The sequence below is a fragment of the Taudactylus pleione genome, unplaced genomic scaffold (genome assembly GCF_031769625.1).
Source record: "Taudactylus pleione unplaced genomic scaffold, aTauple2 ptg000207l, whole genome shotgun sequence".
Taxonomy (NCBI): Eukaryota; Metazoa; Chordata; class Amphibia; order Anura; family Myobatrachidae; genus Taudactylus; species Taudactylus pleione.
This window is the reverse complement of record NW_028284609.1, coordinates 1,738,437-1,765,660: the sequence shown is the minus strand read 5'-3', so window position 1 is coordinate 1,765,660 and position 27,224 is coordinate 1,738,437.

Genomic DNA, 27,224 nt, shown 5'->3' with positions numbered 1-27,224 from the left:
TGCTTCTTTCCCCAACCCCACCAACTTTCTTCTTATCCCAACCCCACCAACATGCTTCTTTATCCAACCCTACCCTCATGCTTCTTTCCCCAACCCTACCAAATTGCTTCTTTCACCAACCCTACCAATTTGTTTCTTTCTCTAACTCCACCATCTTGATTCTTTCTCCAACCCCACCACCTTGCTTCTTTCTCCTACCCTGCCACTGGCTTCTTTCCACAACCCTACCAACTTGCTTCTTTCTGCAGCCCTTATCATCTTGCTTCTTTTCCCAATTCTACCAACTTGCTTCTTTCTGCAACCATATTATCTTGCTTCTTTCCACAACCCTACCAACTTGCTTCTTTCTGCAACCCTGTCATCTTGCTTCTTTCCCCAATGCTATCAACTTGCTTCTTTCCACAACCTTACCAACTTGCTTCTTTCCACAAACCTACCAACTTACTTCTTTCTGCAACCCTATCATCTTGCTTCTTTCCCCAACCCCACCAACTGCTTCTTTCCCCAACACTATCATGTTGCTTCTTTCCCCAACCTTACCAACTTGCTTCTTTCCACAACCCTACCATCTTGCTTCTTTCCACAACCCTACCAACTTGCTTCTTTCTGCAACCCTATCATCTTGCTTCTTTCCCCAACCCCATCAACTTGCTTCTTTCCCCAACCCTAACATCTTGCTTCTTTCCCCAACCTAACAACTTGCTTCTTTCTCCAATCTTACCAACTTGCTTCTTTCCCCAACCTTACCACCAAGCTTCTTTCCCCAACCTTACCAGCTTGCTTCTTTCCCCAACCTTACAAACTTGCTTATTTCCCCAATCTTACCAACTTGCTTCTTTCCCCAACCCTATCATCTTGCTTCTTTCCACAACCTAACCAACTTGCTTCTTTCCCAAACCATACCAACTTGCTACTTTCACCAACCCTATAATCTTGCTTCTTTCCCCAACCCTATAATCTTGCTTCTTTCCCCAACCCTATCATCTTGCTTGTGTCCACCACCTTACCAACTTGCTTCTTTCCCGAACCTTACCAACTTGATTCTTTTTCCAAACCTTACCAAATTGCTTCTTTCTGCAAACCTATCATCTTGCTTCTTTCCACAATACTACCAACTTGCTTCTTTCCCCAACCCCACCAACTTTCTTCTTATCCCAACCCCACCAACATGCTTCTTTACCCAACCCCACCCACATGCTTCTTTCCCCAACCCTACCAAATTGCTTCTTTCTCTAACCCCACCAATTTGCTTCTTTCCCCAACCCTACCAATTTGTTTCTTTCGCTAACTTCACCAACTTGATTCTTTCTCCAACCCCAACAACTGGCTTCTTTCTCCTACCCTGCCAACTTGCTTCTTTCCACAACCGTACCAACTTGCTTCTTTCTGCAACCCTATCATCTTGCTTCTTTTCCCAATTCTACCAACTTGCTCCTTTCTGCAACCATATTATCTTGCTTTTTTCCCCAACCCCACCAACTTGCTTCTTTCCCCAACCCTATCATCTTACTTCTTTCCACAACCCTACATACTTGCTTCTTTCCCCAACCCCACCAACTTGCTTCTTTCCCCAACACCAACAACTTGCTTCTTTCCCCAACCTTATCATCTTACTTCTTTCCCCAACCTTACCAAACTGCTTTTTTCCCCAACCTTACCAAATTGCTTCTTTCCCCAACCCCACCAACTTGCTTCTTTCTGCTACCCTATCATCTTGCTTCTTTTCCCAACCTCACCAACTTGCTTCTTTCTGCAACCCTATTTTCTTGCTTCATTCCCCAACACCACCAACTTGCTTCTTTACCAAACCCTATCATCTTGCTTCTTTCCCCAAAGCTACCAACTTGCTTTTTTCCACAAATTCCACAACCTTACCAACTTGCTTCTGTCCACAACCCTACCAACTTGCTTCTTTCTGCAACCCTATCATCTTGCTTCTTTCCCCAACCCCACCAACTTGCTTCTTTCCCCAACCCTATCATCTTGCTTCTTTCCCCAACCCCACCAACTGCTTCTTTCCCCAACCCTATCATGTTGCTTCTTTCCCCAACCCTATCATGTTGCTTCTTTCCCCAACCTTACCAACTTGCTACTTTCCACAACCCAGCCATCTTGCTTCTTTCCACAACCCTATCAACTTGCTTCTTTCTGCAACCCTATCATCTTGCTTCTTTCCCCAACCCCACCAACTTGCTTCTTTCCCCAACCAAACAACTTGCTTCCTTCTCCAATCTTACCAACTTGCTTCTTTCCCCAACCTTACCAACAAGCTTCTTTCCCCAACCTTACCAGCTTGCTTCTTTCCCCAACCTTACAAACTTGCTTAATTCCCCATTCTTACCAGCTTGCTTCTTTTCCTAACCTTACCAACTTGCTTCTTTCCCCAACCCTGTCATCTTGCTTCTTTCCACAACCTAACCAACTTGCTTCTTTCCACAACCTAACCAACTTGCTTCTTTCCCAAACCATACCAACTTGCTACTTTCCCCAACCCTATAATCTTGCTTCTTTCCCCAACCCTATAATCTTCCTTCTTTCCCCAACCATATCATCTTGCTTGTGTCCACCACCTTACCAACTTGCTTCTTTCCCCAACCTTACCAACTTGATTCTTTTTCCAAACCTTACCAAATTGCTTCTTTCTGCAAACCTATCATCTTGCTTCTTTCCACAATGCTACCAACTTGCTTCTTTCCCCAACCCCACCAACTTTCTTCTTATCCCAACCCCACCAACATGCTTCTTTACCAAACCCCACCCACATGCTTCTTTCCCCAACCCTACCAAATTGCTTCTTTCTCTAACCCCACCAATTTGCTTCTTTCCCCAACCCTACCAATTTGTTTCTTTCTCTAACTCCACCAACTTGATTCTTTCTCCAACCCCAACAACTTGCTTCTTTTCCCAATTCTACCAACTTGCTCCATTCTGCAACTATATTATCTTGCTTCTTTCCCCAACCCCACCAACTTGCTTCTTTCCCCAACCCTATCGTCTTACTTCTTTCCACAACCCTACATACTTGCTTCTTTCCCCAACCCCACCAACTTGCTTCTTTCCCCAACCCCACCAACTTGCTTCTTTCCCCAACCTTATCATCTTACTTCTTTCCCCAACCTTACCAAACTGCTTTTTTCCCCAACCTTACCAACTTGCTTCTTTCTGCTACCCTATCATCTTGCTTCTTTTCCCAACCTCACCAACTTGCTTCTTTCTGCAACCGTATTTTCTTCCTTCATTCCCCAACCACACCAAATTGCTTCTTTACCAAACCCTATCATCTTCCTTCTTTCCCCAAAGCTACCAACTTGCTTTTTTCCACAAATTCCACAACCTTACCAACTTGCTTCTTTCTGCAACTCTATCATCTTGCTTCTTTCCCCAACCCCACCAACTTGCTTCTTTCCCCAACCCTATCATCTTTCTTCTTTCCCCAACCCTATCATCTTGCTTCTTTCCCTAACCTTACCAACTTGCTTCTTTCCCCAACCTTACCTGCTTGCTTCTTTTCCCAACCTTACCAACTTGCTTCTTTCCTCAACCCTATCATCTTGCTTCTGTCCACCACTTTACCAACTTGCTTCTTTTCCCAACCTTACCAACTTGCTTCTTTTCCCAACCTTACCAACTAGCTTCTTTCTCCAACCCCTCCAACTTGCTTCTTTCTGCAACCCCACCAACTGCTTCTTTCCCCAACCCTATCATGTTGCTTCTTTCCCCAACCCTATCATGTTCCTTCTTTCCACAACCCTACCAACTTGATACTTTCTGCAACCCTATCATCTTGCTTCTTTCCCCAACCCCACCAACTTGCTTCTTTCCCCAACCCTATCATCTTGCTTCTTTCCCCAACCTAACAACTTGCTTCTTTCTCCAACCTTACCAACTTGCTTCTTTCCCCAACCTTACCAACTAGCTTCTTTCCCCAACCTTACCAGCTTGCTTCTTTCCCCTACCTTACAAACTTGCTTCTTTCCCCAATGCTATCAACTTGCTTCTTTCCACAACCTTACCAACTTGCTTCTTTCCACAAACCTACCAACTTACCTCTTTCTGCAACCCTATCATCTTCCTTCTTTCCCCAACCCCACCAACTGCTTCTTTCCCCAACCCTATCATGTTGCTTCTTTCCCCAACCCTATCATGTTCCTTCTTTCCACAACCCTACCAACTTGATACTTTCTGCAACCCTATCATCTTGCTTCTTTCCCCAACCCCACCAACTTGCTTCTATCCCCAACCCTATCATCTTGCTTCTTTCCCCAACCTAACAACTTGCTTCTTTCTCCAACCTTACCAACTTGCTTCTTTCCCCAACCTTACCAACTAGCTTCTTTCCCCAACCTTACCAGCTTGCTTCTTTCCCCAACCTTACAAACTTGCTTCTTTCCCCAATCTTACCAGCTTGCTTCTTTTCCCAACCTTACCAACTTGCTTCTTTCTCCAACCTTACCAATTTTCTTCTTTCTGCAACGTTATCATCTTGCTTCTTTCCCCAAAGCTACCAAATTGCTTTTTTCCTCAAATTCCACAACCTCACTAACTTGCTTCTTTCCACAACCCTACCAACTTGCTTCTTTCTGTAACCCTATAATCTTGCTTCTTTCCCCAACCTCTCCAATTTGCTTCTTTCCCCTACCCTGTCATCATGCTTCTTTCCCCAACCTTACCAACTTGCTTCGTTCCCCAACCTTACCAACTTGCTTCTTTCCCTAACCTTACCAACTTGCTTCTTTCCCCAACCCTATAAACTTGCTTCTTTCCCCAACCCTATCTTCTTGCTTCTGTCCACAACCTTACCAACTTGCTTCTTTCCACAACCTTACCAACATGCTTATTTCCACAATCCTACCATCTTGTTTCTTTCTGCAACCCTATCATATTGCTTCTTTCCACAACCCCACCATCTTGCTTCTTTCCCCAACCCTATTATCTTGCTTCCTTCCCCAACCTTACCAACTTGCTTCTTTCCCCAACCTTACCAACTTGCTTCTTTCCCCAACCCTATCATCTTGTTTTCCTTCCCCAACACCACCAATTTGCTTCTTTCCCCAATCCTAGCGTCTTGCTTCTTTCCCCAACCATACCAACTTGCTTCTTTCCCCAACCTTACCAACTTGCTTCTTTCCCCAACCTTACCAACTTGCTTCTTTCCCCATCCCTATCATCTTGCTTCCTTCCCCAACCTTACCAACTTGCTTCGTTCCCATCCTTACCAACTTGCTTCTTTCCCCAACCCTATCATCTTGCTTCTGTCCATCACCTTACCAACTTGCTTCTTTCCCCAACCTTACCAAGTTGAATCTTTCTGCAACCCTATCATCTTGCTTCTTTCCCCAAAGCTACCAACTTGTTTTTTTCCACAAACTCCACAAACTTACCAACTTCCTTCTTTCCACCACCCTACCAACTTGCTTCTTTCTGCAACCCTATCATCTTGCTTATTTCCCCAAAACCACCAATTTGCTTATTTCCCCAACGATATCATCTTGCTTCTTTCACCAACCTTACCAACTTGCTTCTTCCACAAACTTACCAACTTGCTTCTTTCCCCAACCCCACCAACTTGCTTCTTTCCCCAACCCTATCATCTTGCTTCTTTCCCCAACCCTAACATCTTGCTTCTTTCCCCAACCTTATTAACTTGCTTCATTCCTCAACCTTACCAACTTGCTTCTTTCCACAACCCTACCAACTTGTTTCTTTCCCCAACAATATCATCTTGCTTCTTTCCACAACCCCACCAACTTGCTTGTTTTCCCAATCCTATCATCTTGCTTCTTTCCCCAACCCCACCAACTTGCTTCTTTTCCCAACCCTATCATCTTGCTTCTTTCCCCAACCCTAACATCTTGAATCTTTCCCCAACATTTTCAACTTGCTTCTTTCCCCAACCTTACCAACTTGCTTCTTTCTGCAACCCTATCATCTTGCTTCTTTCCCCAAAGCTACCAACTTGCATTTTTCCACAAATTCCACAACGTTACCAACTTGCATCTTTCCATAACCCTCCCAATTTGCTTCCTTCTGCAACCCTATCATCTTGCTTCTTTCCCCAACACCTCCAATTTGCTTCTTTCCCCAATCCTATCGTCTTGCTTCTTTCCTCAACCTTACCAACTTTCTTCTTTCCCATCCTTACCAACTTGCTTCTTTCCCCAACCCTTTCATCTTGCTTCTGTCCATCACCTTACCAACTTGCTTCTTTCCCCAACCTTACCAAGTTGATTCTTTCCCCAACCCTATCATCTTGCTTCCATCCCCAACCTTACCAACTTGCTTCTTTCCCCAACCCTATCATCTTGCTTCTGTCCACCACCTTACCAACTTGCTTCTTTTCCCAACCTTACCAACTTGCTTCTTTCTCCAACCTTACCAATGTAATTCTTTCTGCAACTTATCATCAGGCTTCTTTCCCCAATGCTACCAACTTGCTTCTTTCCACAACTTTACCAACTTGCATCTTTCACCAACCCTACCAACTTGCTTCTTTCTGCAACCCTATCATCTTGCTTCTTTCCCCATCCCCACCAACTTGCTTCTTTCCCCAACCCTATCATCTTGCTTCTTTCCCCAACCCCACCAACTTGCTTCTTTCCCCAAACCTATCATCTTGCTTCTTTCCCCAACCGAATCATCTTGCTTCTTTCCCCAACCTTACCAACTTGCTTCTATCCCCAACCTTACCTGCTTGCTTCTTTTCCCAACCTTACCAACTTGCTTCTTTCTCCAACCCCTCCAACTTGCTTCTTTCTGCAACCCTATCATCTTGCTTCTTTCCCTAATGATATCACCTTGCTTCTTTCCACAACATTACCAACTTGCTTCTTTCCACAACCATACCAACTTACTTCTTTCTGCAACCGTATCATCTTGCTTCTTTCCCCAATCCCACCTACTGCTTCTTTCCCCAACCCGAGCATGTTGCTTCTTTCCACAACCTTACCAACTTGCTTCTTTCCACAACCGAACCAACTTGCTTCTTTCTGCAACCCTATCATCTTGCTTCTTTACCCAACCCCACCAACTTGCTTCTTTCCCCAACCCTATCATCTTGCTTCTTTCCCCAACCTAACAACTAGCTTCTTTCCCCAACCTTACCAGCTTGCTTCTTTCCCCAACCTTACAAACTTACTTCTTTCCCCAACCTTACCAGCTTGCTTATTTTCCCAACCTTACCAACTTGCTTCTTTCCCAAACCATACCAACTTGCATCTTTCCCCAACCTTACCAACTTGCTTCTTTCCCCAATGCTACCAACTTGCTTCTTTCCCCAACCTCACCCACTTGCTTCTTATCCCAACCCAACCAACCTGCTTCTTTCCCCAACACCACCAACATGCTTCTTTCCCCAACCAAACCAAATTGCGGTTTTCTCTAACCCCACCAACTTGCTTCTTTCCCCAACCCCACCAACTTGCCTCTTTCCCCAACCCTGTCATCTTGCTTCTTTCCACAACCTAACAACTAGCTTCTTTCCCCAACCTTACCAGCTTGCTTCTTTTCCCAACGTTACCAATTTGCTTCTTTCCCCAACCCTATCATCTTGCTTCTTTCCACAACCTAACCAACTTGCTTCTTTCCCAAACCATACCAACTTGCAACTTTCCCAAACCCTATAATCTTGCTTCTTTCCTCAACCCTATCATCTTGCTTCTGTCCACCACCTTAGCAACTTGCTTCTTTCCCAAACCTTACCAACATTCATCTTTCCCCAACCTTACCAACTTGATTCTTTTTCCAACTTACTAACTTGCTTCTTTCTGCAAACCTATCATCTTGCTTCTTTCCCCAATGCTACCAACTTGCTTCTTTCCCCAACCCCACCAACTTGCTTCTTTCCCCAACCCTATCATCTTGCATCTTCTTTCCCCAACTCCACCAACTTGCTTCTTTCCTCAACCGTATCATCATGCTTCTTTCCACAACCCTCCCAACTTGCTTCTTTCCCCAACCCTACCAACTTACTTCTTTCCACCACCCTACCAACTTGCTTCTTTCCCCAACCCCACCAAATTGCTTCTTTCCCCAACCCCACCAACTTTCTTCTTTCTGCTACCCTATCATTTTACTTCTTTTCCCAACCCCACCAACTTACTTCTTTCTGCAACCCTATCTTCCTGCTTCATTCTCCAACCCCACCAAATTGCTTCTTTCCCCAACCCTACCATCTTGCTTCTATCCCCAAAGCTACCAACTTGCTTTTTTCCACAAATTCCAAAAACTTTCCAACTTGATTCTTTCCACAACCCTACCAACTTGCTTCTTACCCAAAACCTATCAACTTGCTTCTTTCCCCAACCATATCAACTTGCTTCTTTCCACAACCTTACCAACTTGTTTCTTTCCACAACCTTACCAACTTGCTTGTGTCCACCACCTTACCAACTTGCTTCTTTCCCCAACCTTACCAACTTGATTCTTTTTCCAAACCTTACCAACTTTCTTCTTGTCCCAACCCCACCAACATGCTTCTTTACCCAACCCCACCAACATGCTTCTTTCCCCAACCCTACCAAATTGCTTCTTTCTCTAACCCCACCAATTTGCTTCTTTCCCCAACCCTACCAATTTGTTTCTTTCTCTAACTCCACCAACTTGATTCTTTCTCCATCCCCACCAACTTGCTATCATCTTGATTCTGTCCACCACCTAACCAACTTGATTCTTTCCACAACCTTACCAACTTGCTTCTTTCCCCATATCATCTTGCTTCTTTCCCCAACTCCACCAACTTGCTTCTTTCCCCATCCCTATCATCTTGCTTCTTTCCACAACCCTACCAACTTGCTTCTTTCCCCAACCCCACCAACTTGCCTCTTTCCCCAACCCTACCAACTTGCTTCTTTCCCCAACCGTATCATCTTGCTTCTTTCCCCAACCTTACCAAACTGCTTTTTTCCCCAACCATACCAAATTGCTTCTTTCCCCAACCCTACCAACTTGCTTCTTTCTGCTACCCTATCATCTTGCTTCTTTTCCCAACCTCACCAACTTGCTTCTTTCTGCAACCCTATCTTCTTGCTTCATTCCCCAACCCCACCAAATTGCTACTTTACCTAACCCTATCATCTTGCTTCTTTCCCCAAAGCTACCAACTTGCTTTTTTCCACAAATTCCACAACCTCACCAACTTGCTTCTTTCCACATCCCTTCCAACTTGCTTCTATCTGCAACCCTATCTTCTTGCTTCATTCCCCAACCCCATCAACTTGCTTCTGTCACCAACCCTATCATCTTGCTTCTTTCCCCAACCTTACCAACTTGCTTCTTTCCCCAACCTTACAAACTTGATTCTTTCCCCAACCCTATAATCTTGCTTCTTTCCCCAACCCTATCATCTTGTTTCTGTCCGCCACCTTACCAACTTGCTTCTTTCCACAACCTTACCAACTTGCTTCTTTCCCCAAAGCTACCAACTTGCTTTTTTCCACAAATTCCATAACCTTACCAATTTGCTTCTTTCCACCACCCTACCAACTTGTTTCTTTCTGCAACCCTATCATCTTGCTTCTTTCCCCAACCCACCAACTTACTTTCTGTCCACAACCCTACAACTTGCTTCTTTCCCCAACCCCACCAAATTGCTTCTTTCCCCAACTCCACCAACATGCTTCTTTCTGCTACCCTATCATCTTTCTTCTTTTTCCAACCCCACCAACTTGCTGCTTTCCCCAACCCTATCATCTTACTTCTTTCCCCTACCTTACCAACTTGCTTTTTTCCCTAACCTTACCAAATTGCTTCTTTCCCCAACCTTACCAACTTGATTCTTTCTGCAACCCTATCATCTTGCTTCTTTCCCCAATGCTACCAATTTGCTTCTTTCCACAATCTTACCAACTTGCTTCTTTCCACAATCCTACCATCTTTCTTCTTTCTCCAACCCTACCAACTTGCTTCTTTCCCCAAACTTACCAACTTGCTACTTGCCCCAAACTTATCAACTTGCTTCTTTCCCCAACCCTATAATCTTGCTTCATTCCCCAACCCTATCATCTTGCTTCTGTCCACCACCTTACCAACTTGCTTCTTTCCCCAACCTTACCAACATGCTTCTTTCTCCAACCTTACCAATTTGCTTCTTTCTGCAACCATATCATCTTGCTTCTTTCCCCAAAGTTACCAAATTGCTTTTTTCCACAAATTCCACAACCTCACTAACTTGCTTCTTTCCACAACCCTACCAACTTGATACTTTCTGTAACCCTACAATCTTGCTTCTTTCCCCAACCTCACCAATTTGCTTCTTTCCCCAACCCTGTCATCATGCTTCTTTCCCCGACCTTACCAACTTGCTTCTTTCCCCAACCTTACCAACTTGCTTCTTTCCCTAACCTTACCAACTTGCTTCTTTCCCCAACCCTATAATCTTGCTTCTTTACCCAACCCTATCATCTTGCTTCTGTCCACAACCTTACCAACATGCTTATTTCCACAATCCTACCAACTTGATTCTTTCTGCAACCCTATCATATTGCTTCTTTCCACAACCCCACCAACTTGCTTCTTTCCCCAACCCTATCATCTTGCTTACTTCCCCAACCTTACCAACTTGCTTCTTTCCACAACCTTACCAACTTGCTTCTTTCCCCAACCCTATCATCTTGCTTCCTTCCCCAACCTTACCAACTTGCTTCTTTCCCATCCTTACCAACTTGCTTCTTTCTCCAACCCTATCATCTTGCTTCTGTCCATCACTTTACCAACTTGCTTCTTTCCCCAACCTTATCAACTTGCTTCTTTCTGCAACCCTATCATCTTGCTTCTTTCCCCAAAGCTACCAACTTGCTTTTTTCCACAAATTCCACAACCTTACCAACTTGCTTCTTACCACAACCCTACCAACTTGCTTCCTTTTGCAACCCTATCATCTTGCTTCTTTCCCCAACACCACCAATTTGCTTCTTTCCCCAATCCTATCGCCTTGCTTCTTTCCCCAACCTTACCAACTTGCTTCTTTCCCCATCCCTATCATCTTGCTTCCTTCCCCAACCTTACCAACTTGCTTCTTTCCCATCCTTACCAACTTGCTTCTTTCCCTAACCCTATCATCTTGATTCTGTCCATCACCTTACCAACTTGCTTCTTTCCCCAACCTTACCAAGTTGCTTCTTTCTGCAACCCTATCATCTTGCTTCTTTCCCCAAAGCTACCAACTTGCATTTTCCCACAAATTCCACAAACTTAACAACTTGCTTCTTTCCACAACCATACCAACTTGCTTCTTTCTGCAACCCCATCATCTTGCTTCTTTCCCCAACACCACCAATTTGCTTCTTTCCCCAACACCACCAATTTGCTTATTTCCCCAACGCTATCATCTTGCTTCTTTCACCAACCTTACCAACTTGCTTCTTTCCACAAACTTACCAACTTGCTTCTTTCCCCAACCCCACCAACTTGCTTCTTTCCACAACCCCATCATCTTGCTTCTTTCACCGACCCTAACATCTTGCTTCTTTCCCCAACCTTATCAACTTGCTTCTTTCCACAACCTTACCAACTTGCTTCTTTCCACAACCCTACCAACTTGTTTCTTTCTGCAACCCTATCATCTTGCTTCTTTCCACAACCCCACCAACTTGCTTGTTTTCCCAATCCTATCTTCTTGCTTCTTTTGCCAACCCCACCAGTTTGCTTCTTTTCCCAACCCTATCATCTTGCTTCTTTTCCCAACCCTAACATCTTGCTTCTTTCCCCAACCTTATCAACTTGCTTCTATCCCCACCCATACCAACTTGCTTCTTTCCCCAACCCTGTCATCTTGCTTCTGTCCACCACCTTACCAACTTGCTTCTTTCTGCAACCCTATCATCTTGCTTCTTTCCCCAACAGCACCAATTTGCTTCTTTCCCCAACACCACCAACTTGCTTATTTCCCCAACTCTATCATCTTGCTTCTTTCAGCAACCTTACCAACTTGCTTCTTTCCACAAACTTACCAACTTGCTTCTTTCCCCAACCCCACCAACTTGCTTCTTTCCACAACCCCATCATCTTGCTTCTTTCCCCAACCCTAACATCTTGCTTCTTTCCCCAACCTTATCAATTTGCTTCTTTCCACAACCTTACCAACTTGCTTCTTTCCACAACCCTACCAACTTGTTTCTTTCTGCAACCCTATCATCTTGCTTCTTTCCACAACCCCACCAACTTGCTTGTTTTCCAAATCCTATCTTCTTGCTTCTTTCGCCAACCCCACCAGTTTGCTTCTTTTCCCAACCCTATCATATTGCTTCTTTCCCCAACCCTAACATCTTGCTTCTTTCCCCAACCTTATCAACTTGCTTCTATCCCCAACCATACCAACTTGCTTCTTTCCCCAACCCTATCATCTTGCTTCTGTCCACCACCTTACCAACTTGCTTCTTTCCCCAACCTTACCAACTTGCTTCTTTCTCCAACCTTACCAACGTACTTCTTTCTGCAAACCTATCATCTTGCTTCTTTCCCCAATGCTTCCAACTTGCTTCATTCCACAACTTTACCAACTTGCTTCTTTCCACAACCGAACCAACTTGCTTCTTTCTGCAACCCTATCATCTTGCTTCTTTACCCAACCCCACCAACTTGCTTCTTTCCCCAACCCTATCATCTTGCTTCTTTCCCCAACCTAACAACTAGCTTCTTTCCCCAACCTTACCAGCTTGCTTCTTTCCCCAACCTTACAAACTTGCTTCTTTCCCCAACCTTACCAGCTTGCTTCTTTTCCCAACCTTAACAACTTGCTTCTTTCCCAAACCATACCAACTTGCATCTTTCCCCAACCTTACCAACTTGCTTCTTTCCCCAATGCTACCAACTTGCTTCTTTCCCCAACCTCACCCACTTGCTTCTTATCCCAACCCAACCAACCTGCTTCTTTCCCCAACACCACCAACATGCTTCTTTCCCCAACCAAACCAAATTGCGGTTTTCTCTAACCCCACCATCTTGCTTCTTTCCCCAACCCCACCAAATTGCCTCTTTCCCCAACCCTGTCATCTTGCTTCTTTCCCCAACCTAACAACTAGCTTATTTCCCCAACCTTACCAGCTTGCTTCTTTCCCCAACCTTACAAACTTACTTCTTTCCCCAACCTTACCAGCTTGCTTCTTTTCCCAACCTTACCAACTTGCTTCTTTCCCAAACCATACCAACTTGCATCTTTCCCCAACCTTACCAACTTGCTTCTTTCCCCAATGCTACCAACTTGCTTCTTTCCCCAACCTCACCCACTTGCTTCTTATCCCAACCCAACCAACCTGCTTCTTTCCCCAACACCACCAACATGCTTCTTTCCCCAACCAAACCAAATTGCGGTTTTCTCTAACCCCACCAACTTGCTTCTTTCCCCAACCCCACCAACTTGCCTCTTTCCCCAACCCTGTCATCTTGCTTCTTTCCCCAACCTAACAACTAGCTTATTTCCCCAACCTTACCAGCTTGCTTCTTTCCCCAACCTTACAAACTTGCTTCTTTCCCCAACCTTACCAGCTTGCTTCTTTTCCCAACCTTACCAATTTGCTTCTTTCCCCAACCCTATCATCTTGCTTCTTTCCACAACCTAACCAACTTGCTTCTTTCCCAAACCATACCAACTTGCAACTTTCCCAAACCCTATAATCTTGCTTCTTTCCCCAACCCTATCATCTTGCTTCTGTCCACCACCTTACCAACTTGCTTCTTTCCCAAACCTTACCAACATTCATCTTTCCCCAACCTTACCAACTTGATTCTTTTTCCAACTTACTAACTTGCTTCTTTCTGCAAACCTATCATCTTGCTTCTTTCCCCAATGCTACCAACTTGCTTCTTTCCCCAACCCCACCAACTTGCTTCTTTCCCCAACCCTATCATCTTGCTTCTTCTTTCCCCAACTCCACCAACTTGCTTCTTTCCTCAACCGTATCATCATGCTTCTTTCCACAACCCTACCAACTTGCTTCTTTCCCCAACCCTACCAACTTACTTCTTTCCACCACCCTACCAACTTGCTTCTTTCCCCAACCCCACCAAATTGCTTCTTTCCCCAACCCCACCAACTTTCTTCTTTCTGCTACCCTATCATTTTACTTCTTTTCCCAACCCCACCAACTTCCTTCTTTCTGCAACCCTATCTTCCTGCTTCATTCTCCAACCCCATCAAATTGCTTCTTTCCCCAACCCTACCATCTTGCTTCTATCCCCAAAGCTACCAACTTGCTTTTTTCCACAAATTCCAAAAACTTTCCAACTTGATTCTTTCCACAACCCTACCAACTTGCTTCTTACCCAAAACCTATCAACTTGCTTCTTTCCCCAACCATATCAACTTGCTTCTTTCCACAACCTTACCAACTTGTTTCTTTCCACAACCTTACCAACTTGCTTGTGTCCACCACCTTAACAACTTGCTTCTTTCCCCAACCTTACCAACTTGATTCTTTTTCCAAATCTTACCAAATTGCTTCTTTCTGCAAACCTATCATCTTGCTTCTTTCCACAATGCTACCAACTTGCTTCTTTCCCCAACCCCACCAACTTTCTTCTTGTCCCAACCCCACCAACATGCTTCTTTACCCAACCCCACCAACATGCTTCTTTCCCCAACCCTACCTAATTGCTTCTTTCTCTAACCCCACCAATTTGCTTCTTTCCCCAACCCTACCAATTTGTTTCTTTCTCTAACTCCACCAACTTGATTCTTTCTCCATCCCCACCAACTTGCTATCATCTTGTTTCTGTCCACCACCTAACCAACTTGATTCTTTCCACAACCTTACCAACTTGCTTCTTTCCCCATATCATCTTGCTTCTTTCCCCAACTCCACCAACTTGCTTCTTTCCCCATCCCTATCATCTTGCTTCTTTCCACAACCCTACCAACTTGCTTCTTTCCCCAACCCCACCAACTTGCTTCTTTCCCCAACCCTACCAACTTGCTTCTTTCCCCAACCGTATCATCTTGCTTCTTTCCCCAACCTTACCAAACTGCTTTTTTCCCCAACCATACCAAATTGCTTCTTTCCCCAACCCTACCAAATTGCTTCTTTCTGCTACCCTATCATCTTGCTTCTTTTCCCAACCTCACCAACTTGCTTCTTTCTGCAACCCTATCTTCTTGCTTCATTCCCCAACCCCACCAAATTGCTACTTTACCTAACCCTATCATCTTGCTTCTTTCCCCAAAGCTACCAACTTGCTTTTTTCCACAAATTCCACAACCTCACCAACTTGCTTCTTTCCACATCCCTTCCAACTTGCTTCTATCTGCAACCCTATCTTCTTGCTTCATTCCCCAACCCCACCAACTTGCTTCTGTCCCCAACCCTATCATCTTGCTTCTTTCCCCAACCTTACCAACTTGCTTCTTTCCCCAACCTTACAAACTTGATTCTTTCCCCAACCCTATAATCTTGCTTCTTTCCCCAACCCTATCATCTTGTTTCTGTCCGCCACCTTACCAACTTGCTTCTTTCCACAACCTTACCAACTTGCTTCTTTCCCCAAAGCTACCAACTTGCTTTTTTCCACAAATTCCATAACCTTACCAATTTGCTTCTTTCCACCACCCTACCAACTTGTTTCTTTCTGCAACCCTATCATCTTGCTTCTTTCCCCAACCCACCAACTTACTTTCTGTCCACAACCCTACAACTTGCTTCTTTCCCCAACCCCACCAAATTGCTTCTTTCCCCAACTCCACCAACATGCTTCTTTCTGCTACCCTATCATCTTTCTTCTTTTTCCAACCCCACCAACTTGCTGCTTTCCCCAACCCTATCATCTTACTTCTTTCCCCTACCTTACCAACTTGCTTTTTTCCCTAACCTTACCAAATTGCTTCTTTCCCCAACCTTACCAACTTGATTCTTTCTGCAACCCTATCATCTTGCTTCTTTCCCCAATGCTACCAATTTGCTTCTTTCCACAATCTTACCAACTTGCTTCTTTCCACAATCCTACCATCTTTCTTCTTTCTCCAACCCTACCAACTTGCTTCTTTCCCCAAACTTACCAACTTGCTACTTGCCCCAAACTTATCAACTTGCTTCTTTCCCCAACCCTATAATCTTGCTTCCTTCCCCAACCCTATCATCTTGCTTCTGTCCACCACCTTACCAACTTGCTTCTTTCCCCAACCTTACCAACATGCTTCTTTCTCCAACCTTACCAATTTGCTTCTTTCTGCAACCATATCATCTTGCTTCTTTCCCCAAAGTTACCAAATTGCTTTTTTCCACAAATTCCACAACCTCACTAACTTGCTTCTTTCCACAACCCTACCAACTTGATACTTTCTGTAACCCTACAATCTTGCTTCTTTCCCCAACCTCACCAATTTGCTTCTTTCCCCAACCCTGTCATCATGCTTCTTTCCCCGACCTTACCAACTTGCTTCTTTCCCCAACCTTACCAACTTGCTTCTTTCCCTAACCTTACCAACTTGCTTCTTTCCCCAACCCTATAATCTTGCTTCTTTACCCAACCCTATCATCTTGCTTCTGTCCACAACCTTACCAACATGCTTATTTCCACAATCCTACCAACTTGATTCTTTCTGCAACCCTATCATATTGCTTCTTTCCACAACCCCACCAACTTGCTTCTTTCCCCAACCCTATCATCTTGCTTACTTCCCCAACCTTACCAACTTGCTTCTTTCCACAACCTTACCAACTTGCTTCTTTCCCCAACCCTATCATCTTGCTTCCTTCCCCAACCTTACCAACTTGCTTCTTTCCCATCCTTACCAACTTGCTTCTTTCTCCAACCCTATCATCTTGCTTCTGTCCATCACTTTACCAACTTGCTTCTTTCCCCAACCTTATCAACTTGCTTCTTTCTGCAACCCTATCATCTTGCTTCTTTCCCCAAAGCTACCAACTTGCTTTTTTCCACAAATTCCACAACCTTACCAACTTGCTTCTTACCACAACCCTACCAACTTGCTTCCTTTTGCAACCCTATCATCTTGCTTCTTTCCCCAACACCACCAATTTGCTTCTTTCCCCAATCCTATCGCCTTGCTTCTTTCCCCAACCTTACCAACTTGCTTCTTTCCCCATCCCTATCATCTTGCTTCCTTCCCCAACCTTACCAACTTGCTTCTTTCCCATCCTTACCAACTTGCTTCTTTCCCTAACCCTATCATCTTGATTCTGTCCATCACCTTACCAACTTGCTTCTTTCCCCAACCTTACCAAGTTCCTTCTTTCTGCAACCCTATCATCTTGCTTCTTTCCCCAAAGCTACCAACTTGCATTTTCCCACAAATTCCACAAACTTAACAACTTGCTTCTTTCCACAACCATACCAACTTGCTTCTTTCTGCAACCCCATCATCTTGCTTCTTTCCCCAACACCACCAATTTGCTTCTTTCCCCAACACCACCAATTTGCTTATTTCCCCAACGCTATCATCTTGCTTCTTTCACCAACCTTACCAACTTGCTTCTTTCCACAAACTTACCAACTTGCTTCTTTCCCCAACCCCACCAACTTGCTTCTTTCCACAACCCCATCATCTTGCTTCTTTCACCGACCCTAACATCTTGCTTCTTTCCCCAACCTTATCAACTTGCTTCTTTCCACAACCTTACCAACTTGCTTCTTTCCACAACCCTACCAACTTGTTTCTTTCTGCAACCCTATCATCTTGCTTCTTTCCACAACCCCACCAACTTGCTTGTTTTCCCAATCCTATCTTCTTGCTTCTTTCGCCAACCCCACCAGTTTGCTTCTTTTCCCAACCCTATCATCTTGCTTCTTTCCCCAACCCTAACATCTTGCTTCTTTCCCCAACCTTATCAACTTGCTTCTATCCCCATCCATACCAACTTGCTTCTTTCCCCAACCCTGTCATCTTGCTTCTGTCCACCACCTTACCAACTTGCTTCTTTCTGCAACCCTATCATCTTGCTTCTTTCCCCAACAGCACCAATTTGCTTCTTTCCCCAACACCACCGACTTGCTTATTTCCCCAACTCTATCATCTTGCTTCTTTCAGCAACCTTACCAACTTGCTTCTTTCCACAAACTTACCAACTTGCTTCTTTCCCCAACCCCACCAACTTGCTTCTTTCCACAACCCCATCATCTTGCTTCTTTCCCCAACCCTAACATCTTGCTTCTTTCCCCAACCTTATCAACTTGCTTCTTTCCACAACCTTACCAACTTGCTTCTTTCCACAACCCTACCAACTTGTTTCTTTCTGCAACCCTATCATCTTGCTTCTTTCCACAACCCCACCAACTTGCTTGTTTTCCAAATCCTATCTTCTTGCTTCTTTCGCCAACCCCACCAGTTTGCTTCTTTTCCCAACCCTATCATCTTGCTTCTTTCCCCAACCCTAACATCTTGCTTCTTTCCCCAACCTTATCAACTTGCTTCTATCCCCAACCATACCAACTTGCTTCTTTCCCCAACCCTATCATCTTGCTTCTGTCCACCACCTTACCAACTTGCTTCTTTCCCCAACCTTACCAACTTGCTTCTTTCTCCAACCTTACCAACGTACTTCTTTCTGCAAACCTATCATCTTGCTTCTTTCCCCAATGCTTCCAACTTGCTTCATTCCACAACTTTACCAACTTGCTTCTTTCCACAACCGAACCAACTTGCTTCTTTCTGCAACCCTATCATCTTGCTTCTTTACCCAACCCTACCAACTTGCTTCTTTCCCCAACCCTATCATCTTGCTTCTTTCCCCAACCTAACAACTAGCTTCTTTCCCCAACCTTACCAGCTTGCTTCTTTCCCCAACCTTACAAACTTGCTTCTTTCCCCAACCTTACCAGCTTGCTTCTTTTCCCAACCTTAACAACTTGCTTCTTTCCCAAACCATACCAACTTGCATCTTTCCCCAACCTTACCAACTTGCTTCTTTCCCCAATGCTACCAACTTGCTTCTTTCCCCAACCTCACCCACTTGCTTCTTATCCCAACCCAACCAACCTGCTTCTTTCCCTAACACCACCAACATGCTTCTTTCCCCAACCAAACCAAATTGCGGTTTTCTCTAACCCCACCATCTTGCTTCTTTCCCCAACCCCACCAACTTGCCTCTTTCCCCAACCCTGTCATCTTGCTTCTTTCCCCAACCTAACAACTAGCTTATTTCCCCAACCTTACCAGCTTGCTTCTTTCCCCAACCTTACAAACTTGCTTCTTTCCCCAACCTTACCAGCTTGCTTCTTTTCCCAACCTTACCAACTTGCTTCTTTCCCCAACCCTATCATCTTGCTTCTTTCCACAACCTAACCAACTTGCTTCTTTCCCAAACCATACCAACTTGCAACTTTCCCAAACCCTATAAGCTTGCTTCTTTCCCCAACCCTATCATCTTGCTTCTGTCCACCACCTTACCAACTTGCTTCTTTCCCAAACCTTACCAACATGCATCTTTCCCCAACTTACCAACTTGATTCTTTTTCCAAATTACTAACTTGCTTCTTTCTGCAAACCTATCATCTTGCTTCTTTCCCCAATGCTACCAACTTGCTTCTTTCCCCAACCCCACCAACTTGCTTCTTTCCCCAACCCTATCATCTTGCTTCTTCTTTCCCCAACTCCACCAACTTGCTTCTTTCCTCAACCGTATCATCATGCTTCTTTCCACAACCCTACCAACTTGCTTCTTTCCCCAACCCTACCAACTTACTTCTTTCCACCACCCTACCAACTTGCTTCTTTCCCCAACCCCACCAAATTGCTTCTTTCCCCAACCCCACCAACTTGCTTCTTACCCAAAACCTATCAACTTGCTTCTTTCACCAACCATATCAACTTGCTTCTTTCCACAACCTTACCAACTTGTTTCTTTCCACAACCTTACCAACTTGCTTGTGTCCACCACCTTACCAACTTGCTTCTTTCCCCAACCTTACCAACTTGATTCTTTTTCCAAACCTTACCAAATTGCTTCTTTCTGCAAACCTATCATCTTGCTTCTTTCCACAATGCTACCAACTTGCTTCTTTCCCCAACCCCACCAACTTTCTTCTTATCCAAACCCCACCAACATGCTTCTTTACCCAACCCCACCAACATGCTTCTTTCACCAACCCTACCAAATTGCATCTTTCTCTAACACCACCAATTTGCTTCTTTCCCCAACCCTACCAATTTGTTTCTTTCTCTAACTCCACCAACTTGATTCTTTCTCCATCCCCACCAACTTGCTATCATCTTGTTTCTGTCCACCACCTAACCAACTTGATTCTTTCCACAACCTTACCAACTTGCTTCTTTCCCCATATCATCTTGCTTCTTTCCCCAACTCCACCAACTTGCTTCTTTCCCCATCCCTATCATCTTGCTTCTTTCCACAACCCTACCAACTTGCTTCTTTCCCCAACCCCACCAACTTGCTTCTTTCCCCAACCCTACCAACTTGCTTCTTTCCCCAACCTTATCATCTTGCTTCTTTCCCCAACCTTACCAAACTGCTTTTTTCCCCAACCATACCAAATTGCTTCTTTCCCCAACCCTACCAACTTGCTTCTTTCTGCTACCCTATCATCTTGCTTCTTTTCCCAACCTCACCAACTTGCTTCTTTCTGCAACCCTATCTTCTTGCTTCATTCCCCAACCCCACCAAATTGCTACTTTACCTAACCCTATCATCTTGCTTCTTTCCCCAAAGCTACCAACTTGCTTTTTTCCACAAATTCCACAACCTCACCAACTTGCTTCTTTCCACATCCCTTCCAACTTGCTTCTATCTGCAACCCTATCTTCTTGCTTCATTCCCCAACCCCACCAACTTACTTCTGTCCCCAACCCTATCATCTTGCTTCTTTCCCCAACCTTACCAACTTGCTTCTTTCCCCAACCTTACAAACTTGATTCTTTCCCCAACCCTATAATCTTGCTTCTTTCCCCAACCCTATCATCTTGTTTCTGTCCGCCACCTTACCAACTTGCTTCTTTCCACAACCTTACCAACTTGCTTCTTTCCCCAAAGCTACCAACTTGCTTTTTTCCACAAATTCCATAACCTTACCAATTTGCTTCTTTCCACCACCCTACCAACTTGTTTCTTTCTGCAACCCTATCATCTTGCTTCTTTCCCCAACCCACCAACTTACTTTCTGTCCACAACCCTACAACTTGCTTCTTTCCCCAACCCCACCAAATTGCTTCTTTCCCCAACTCCACCAACATGCTTCTTTCTGCTACCCTATCATCTTTCTTCTTTTTCCAACGCCACCAACTTGCTGCTTTCCCCAACCCTATCATCTTACTTCTTTCCCCTACCTTACCAACTTGCTTTTTTCCCTAACCTTACCAAATTGCTTCTTTCCCCAACCTTACCAACTTGATTCTTTCTGCAACCCTATCATCTTGCTTCTTTCCCCAATGCTACCAATTTGCTTCTTTCCACAATCTTACCAACTTGCTTCTTTCCACAATCCTACCATCTTTCTTCTTTCTCCAACCCTACCAACTTGCTTCTTTCCCCAAACTTACCAACTTGCTACTTGCCCCAAACTTATCAACTTGCTTCTTTCCCCAACCCTATAATCTTGCTTCCTTCCCCAACCCTATCATCTTGCTTCTGTCCACCACCTTACCAACTTGCTTCTTTCCCCAACTTTACCAACATGCTTCTTTCTCCAACCTTACCAATTTGCTTCTTTCTGCAACCATATCATCTTGCTTCTTTCCCCAAAGTTACCAAATTGCTTTTTTCCACAAATTCCACAACCTCACTAACTTGCTTCTTTCCACAACCCTACCAACTTGATACTTTCTGTAACCCTACAATCTTGCTTCTTTCCCCAACCTCACCAATTTGCTTCTTTCCCCAACCCTGTCATCATGCTTCTTTCCCCGACCTTACCAACTTGCTTCTTTCCCCAACCTTACCAACTTGCTTCTTTCCCTAACCTTACCAACTTGCTTCTTTCCCCAACCCTATAATCTTGCTTCTTTACCCAACCCTATCATCTTGCTTCTGTCCACAACCTTACCAACATGCTTATTTCCACAATCCTACCAACTTGATTCTTTCTGCAACCCTATCATATTGCTTCTTTCCACAACCCCACCAACTTGCTTCTTTCCCCAACCCTATCATCTTGCTTACTTCCCCAACCTTACCAACTTGCTTCTTTCCACAACCTTACCAACTTGCTTCTTTCCCCAACCCTATCATCTTGCTTCCTTCCCCAACCTTACCAACTTGCTTCTTTCCCATCCTTACCAACTTGCTTCTTTCTCCAACCCTATCATCTTGCTTCTGTCCATCACTTTACCAACTTGCTTCTTTCCCCAACCTTATCAACTTGCTTCTTTCTGCAACCCTATCATCTTGCTTCTTTCCCCAAAGCTACCAACTTGCTTTTTTCCACAAATTCCACAACCTTACCAACTTGCTTCTTACCACAACCCTACCAACTTGCTTCCTTTTGCAACCCTATCATCTTGCTTCTTTCCCCAACACCACCAATTTGCTTCTTTCCCCAATCCTATCGCCTTGCTTCTTTCCCCAACCTTTACCAACTTGCTTCTTTCCCCATCCCTATCATCTTGCTTCCTTCCCCAACCTTACCAACTTGCTTCTTTCCCATCCTTACCAACTTGCTTCTTTCCCTAACCCTATCATCTTGATTCTGTCCATCACCTTACCAACTTGCTTCTTTCCCCAACCTTACCAAGTTGCTTCTTTCTGCAACCCTATCATCTTGCTTCTTTCCCCAAAGCTGCCAACTTGCTTTTTCCCACAAATTCCACAAACTTAACAACTTGCTTCTTTCCACACCCATACCAACTTGCTTCTTTCTGCAACCCCATCATCTTGCTTCTTTCCCCAACACCACCAATTTGCTTCTATCCCCAACACCACCAATTTGCTTATTTCCCCAACGCTATCATCTTGCTTCTTTCACCAACCTTACCAACTTGCTTCTTTCCACAAACTTACCAACTTGCTTCTTTCCCCAACCCCACCAACTTGCTTCTTTCCACAACCCCATCATCTTGCTTCTTTCACCGACCCTAACATCTTGCTTCTTTCCCCAACCTTATCAACTTGCTTCTTTCCACAACCTTACCAACTTGCTTCTTTCCACAACCCTTACAACTTGTTTCTTTCTGCAACCCTATCATCTTGCTTCTTTCCACAACCCCACCAACTTGCTTGTTTTCCCAATCCTATCTTCTTGCTTCTTTCGCCAAACCCCACCAGTTTGCTTCTTTTCCCAACCCTATCATCTTTCTTCTTTCCCCAACCCTAACATCTTGCTTCTTTCCCCAACCTTATCAACTTGCTTCTATCCCCATCCATACCAACTTGCTTCTTTCCCCAACCCTGTCATCTTGCTTCTGTCCACCACCTTACCAACTTGCTTCTTTCTGCAACCCTATCATCTTGCTTCTTTCCCCAACAGCACCAATTTGCTTCTTTCCCCAACACCACCAATTTGCTTATTTCCCCAACTCTATCATCTTGCTTCTTTCAGCAACCTTACCAACTTGCCTCTTTCCACAAACTTACCAACTTGCTTCTTTCCCCAACCCCACCATCTTGCTTCTTTCCACAACCCCATCATCTTGCTTCTTTCCCCAACCCTAACATCTTGCTTCTTTCCCCAACCTTATCAACTTGCTTCTTTCCACAACCTTACCAACTTGCTTCTTTCCACAACCCTACCAACTTGTTTCTTTCTGCAACCCTATCATCTTGCTTCTTTCCACAACCCCACCAACTTGCTTGTTTTCCCAATCCTATCTTCTTGCTTCTTTCGCCAACCCCACCATTTTGCTTCTTTTCCCAACCCTATCATCTTGCTTCTTTCCCCAACCCTAACATCTTGCTTCTTTCCCCAACCTTATCAACTTGCTTCTATCCCCAACCATACCAACTTGCTTCTTTCCCCAACCCTATCATCTTGCTTCTGTCCACCACCTTACCAACTTGCTTCTTTCCCCAACCTTACCAACTTGCTTCTTTCTCCAACCTTACCAACGTACTTCTTTCTGCAAACCTATCATCTTGCTTCTTTCCCCAATGCTTCCAACTTGCTTCATTCCACAACTTTACCAACTTTCATCTTTCCCCAACCCTACCAACTTGCTTCTTTCTGCAACCCTATCATCTTGCTTCTTTCCCCAACCCCACCAACTTGCTTCTTTCCCCAACCCTATCATCTTGCTTCTATCTCCAAAGCTACCAACTTGCTTTTTTCCACAAATTCCCCAAACTTACCAACTTGCTTCTTTCCACAACCCTACCAACTTGCATCTTACCCCAAACCTTACCATCTTGCTTCTTTCCCCAACCTTACCAACTTGCTACTTTCCCCAACCCTATAATCTTGCTTCTTTCCACAACCCTATAATCTTGCTTCTTTCCCCAACCCTATCATCTTGCTTGTGTCCACCACCTTACCAACTTGCTTCTTTCCCCAACCTTACCAAATTGCTTCTTTCTGCATTCCTATCATCTTGCTTCTTTCCACAATGCTACCAGCTTGCTTCTTTCCCCAACCCCACCAACTTTCTTCTTATCCCAACCCCACCAACATGCTTCTTTACCCAACCCCACCAACATGCTTCTTTCCCCAACCCTACCAAATTGCTTCTTTCTCTAACCCCACCAATTTGCTTCTTTCCCCAACCCTACCAATTTGTTTCTTTCTCTATCAGCACCAACTTGATTCTTTCTCCAACCCCACCAAATTGCTTCTTTCTCCTACCCTACCAACTTGCTTCTTTCCACAACCCTACCAACTTGCTTCTTTCTGCAACCCTTTCATCTTGCTTCTTTCCCCAATTCTACCAACTTGCTCCTTTCTGCAACCATATCATCTTACTTCTTTCAGCAACCCTACCAACTTGCTTCTTTCTCCAACCCTATCATCTTGCTTCTGTTTCCAATTCCACCAACTTGCTCCTTTCTGCAACCCTATCATCTTGCTTCTTTCCCCAACCCCACCAACTTGCTTCTTTCCTCAACCGTATCATCATGCTTCTTTCCACAACCTCACCAACTTGCTTCTTTCCCCAACCCCACCAACTTCTTCAATCCACATCCCTTCCAACTTGCTTCTTTCCCCAACCCCACCAAATTGCTTCTTTCCCCTACCCCACCAACTTGCTTCTTTCTGCTACTTATCATTTTGCTTCTTTTCCCAACCCCACCAACTTGCTTCTTTCTGCAACCCTATATTCTTGCTTCATTCCCCAACCCTACCAAATTGCTTCTTTCCCCAACCCTATCATCTTGCTTCTATCCCCAAAGCTACCAACTTGCTTTTTTCCACAAATTCAACAAACTTACAAACTTGCTTCTTTCCACAACCCTACCAACTTGCTTCTTACCCCAAACCTATCATCTTGATTCTTTCCCCAACCATATCAATTTGCTTCTTTCCACAGCCTTACCAACTTGTTTCTTTCCACAACCTTACCAACTTGCTTCTTTCCACAACCTTACCAACTTTCTTCTTTCCACAACCCTACAAGCTTGCTTCTTTCTGCAACCCTATCTTCTTGCTTTGTTCCCCAACCCCACCAAATTGCTTCTTTCCCCAACCCTATCATCTTGCTTCTTTCCACAACCCCACCAACTTGCTTCTTTCCCCAACCTTACCATCTTGCTTCTTTCCCCAACCTTACCAACTTGCTACTTTCCCCAACCCTATAATCTTGCTTCTTTCACCAACCCTATAATCTTGCTTCTTTCCCCAACCCTACCAAATTGCTTCTTTCTCTAACCCCATCAATTTGCTTCTTTCCCCAACCCTACCAATTTGTTTCTTTCTCTAACTCCACCAACTTGATTCTTTCTCCAACCCCACCAACTTGCTTCTTTCTCCTACCCTACCAAATTGCTTCTTTCCACAACCCTACCAACTTGCTTCTTTCTGCAACGCTATCATCTTGCTTCTTTCCCCAATTCTACCAACTTGCTTCTTTCTTCAACCATATCATCTTGCTTCTTTCCCCAACCCCACCAACTTGCTTCTTTCCCCAACACTATCATCTTGCTTCTTTCCACAACCCTACCAACTTGCTTCTTTCCCCAACCCCACCACATTGCTTCTTTCCCCAACCCCACCAACTTGCTTCTTTCCCCAACCTTATCATCTTGCTTCTTTCCCCAACCTTACCAAACTGCTTTTTTCCCCAACCTTACCAAATTGCTTCTTTCCCCAACCCCACCAACTTGATTCTTTCTGCTACCCTATCATCTTGCTTCTTTTCCCAACCTCACCATCTTGCTTCTTTCTGCAACCCTATCTTCTTGCTTCATTCCCCAACCCCACCAAATTGCTTCTTTACCCAACCCTATCATCTTGCTTCTTTCCCCAAAGCTACCAACTTGCTTTTTTCCACAAATTCCACAACATTTCCAACTTGCTTCTTTCCACATCCCTACCAACTTGCTTCTATCTGCAACCCTATCTTCCTGCTTCATTCCCCAACCTTACCAACTTGCTTCTTTCCCCAACCTTTCAAACTTGCTTCTTTCCCCAACCCTATAATCTTGCTTCTTTCCCCAACCCTATCATCTTGTTTTTGTCCACCACCTTAACAACTTGCTTCTTTCCACAACCTTACAAACTTGCTTCTTTCCCCAAAGCTACCAGCCTGCTTTTTTCCACAAATTCCATAACCTTACCAACTTGCTTCTTTCCACAGCCCTACCAACTTGTTTCTTTCTGCAACCCTATCATCTTGCTTCTTTCCCCAACCCCACCAACTTACTTTCTGTCCACAACCCTACCAACTTGCTTTTTTCCCCAACCCCACCAAATTGCTACTTTCCCCAACCCCACCAACTTGCTTCTTTCTGCTACCCTATCATCTTGCTTCTTTCCCCAATGCTACCAATTTGCTTCTTTCCACAACCTTACCAACTTGCTTCTTTCCACAATCCTACCATCTTGCTTCTTTCTCCAACCCTACCATCTTGCTTCTTTCCCCAATCTTACCAACTTGCTACTTGCCCCAAACTTATCAACTTTCTTCTTTCCCCAACCCTATCATCTTGCTTCTTAGCCCTACCTTACCAACTTGCTTTTTTCCCCAACCTTACCAAATTGCTTCTTTCCCCAACCTTACCAACTTGATTCTTTCTGCTACCCTATCATCTTGCTTCTTTCCCCAATGCTACCAATTTGCTTCTTTCCACAACCTTACCAACTTGCTTCTTTCCACAATCCTACCATCTTGCTTCTTTCTCCAACCCTACCATCTTGCTTCTTTCCCCAATCTTACCAACTTGCTACTTGCCCCAAACTTATCA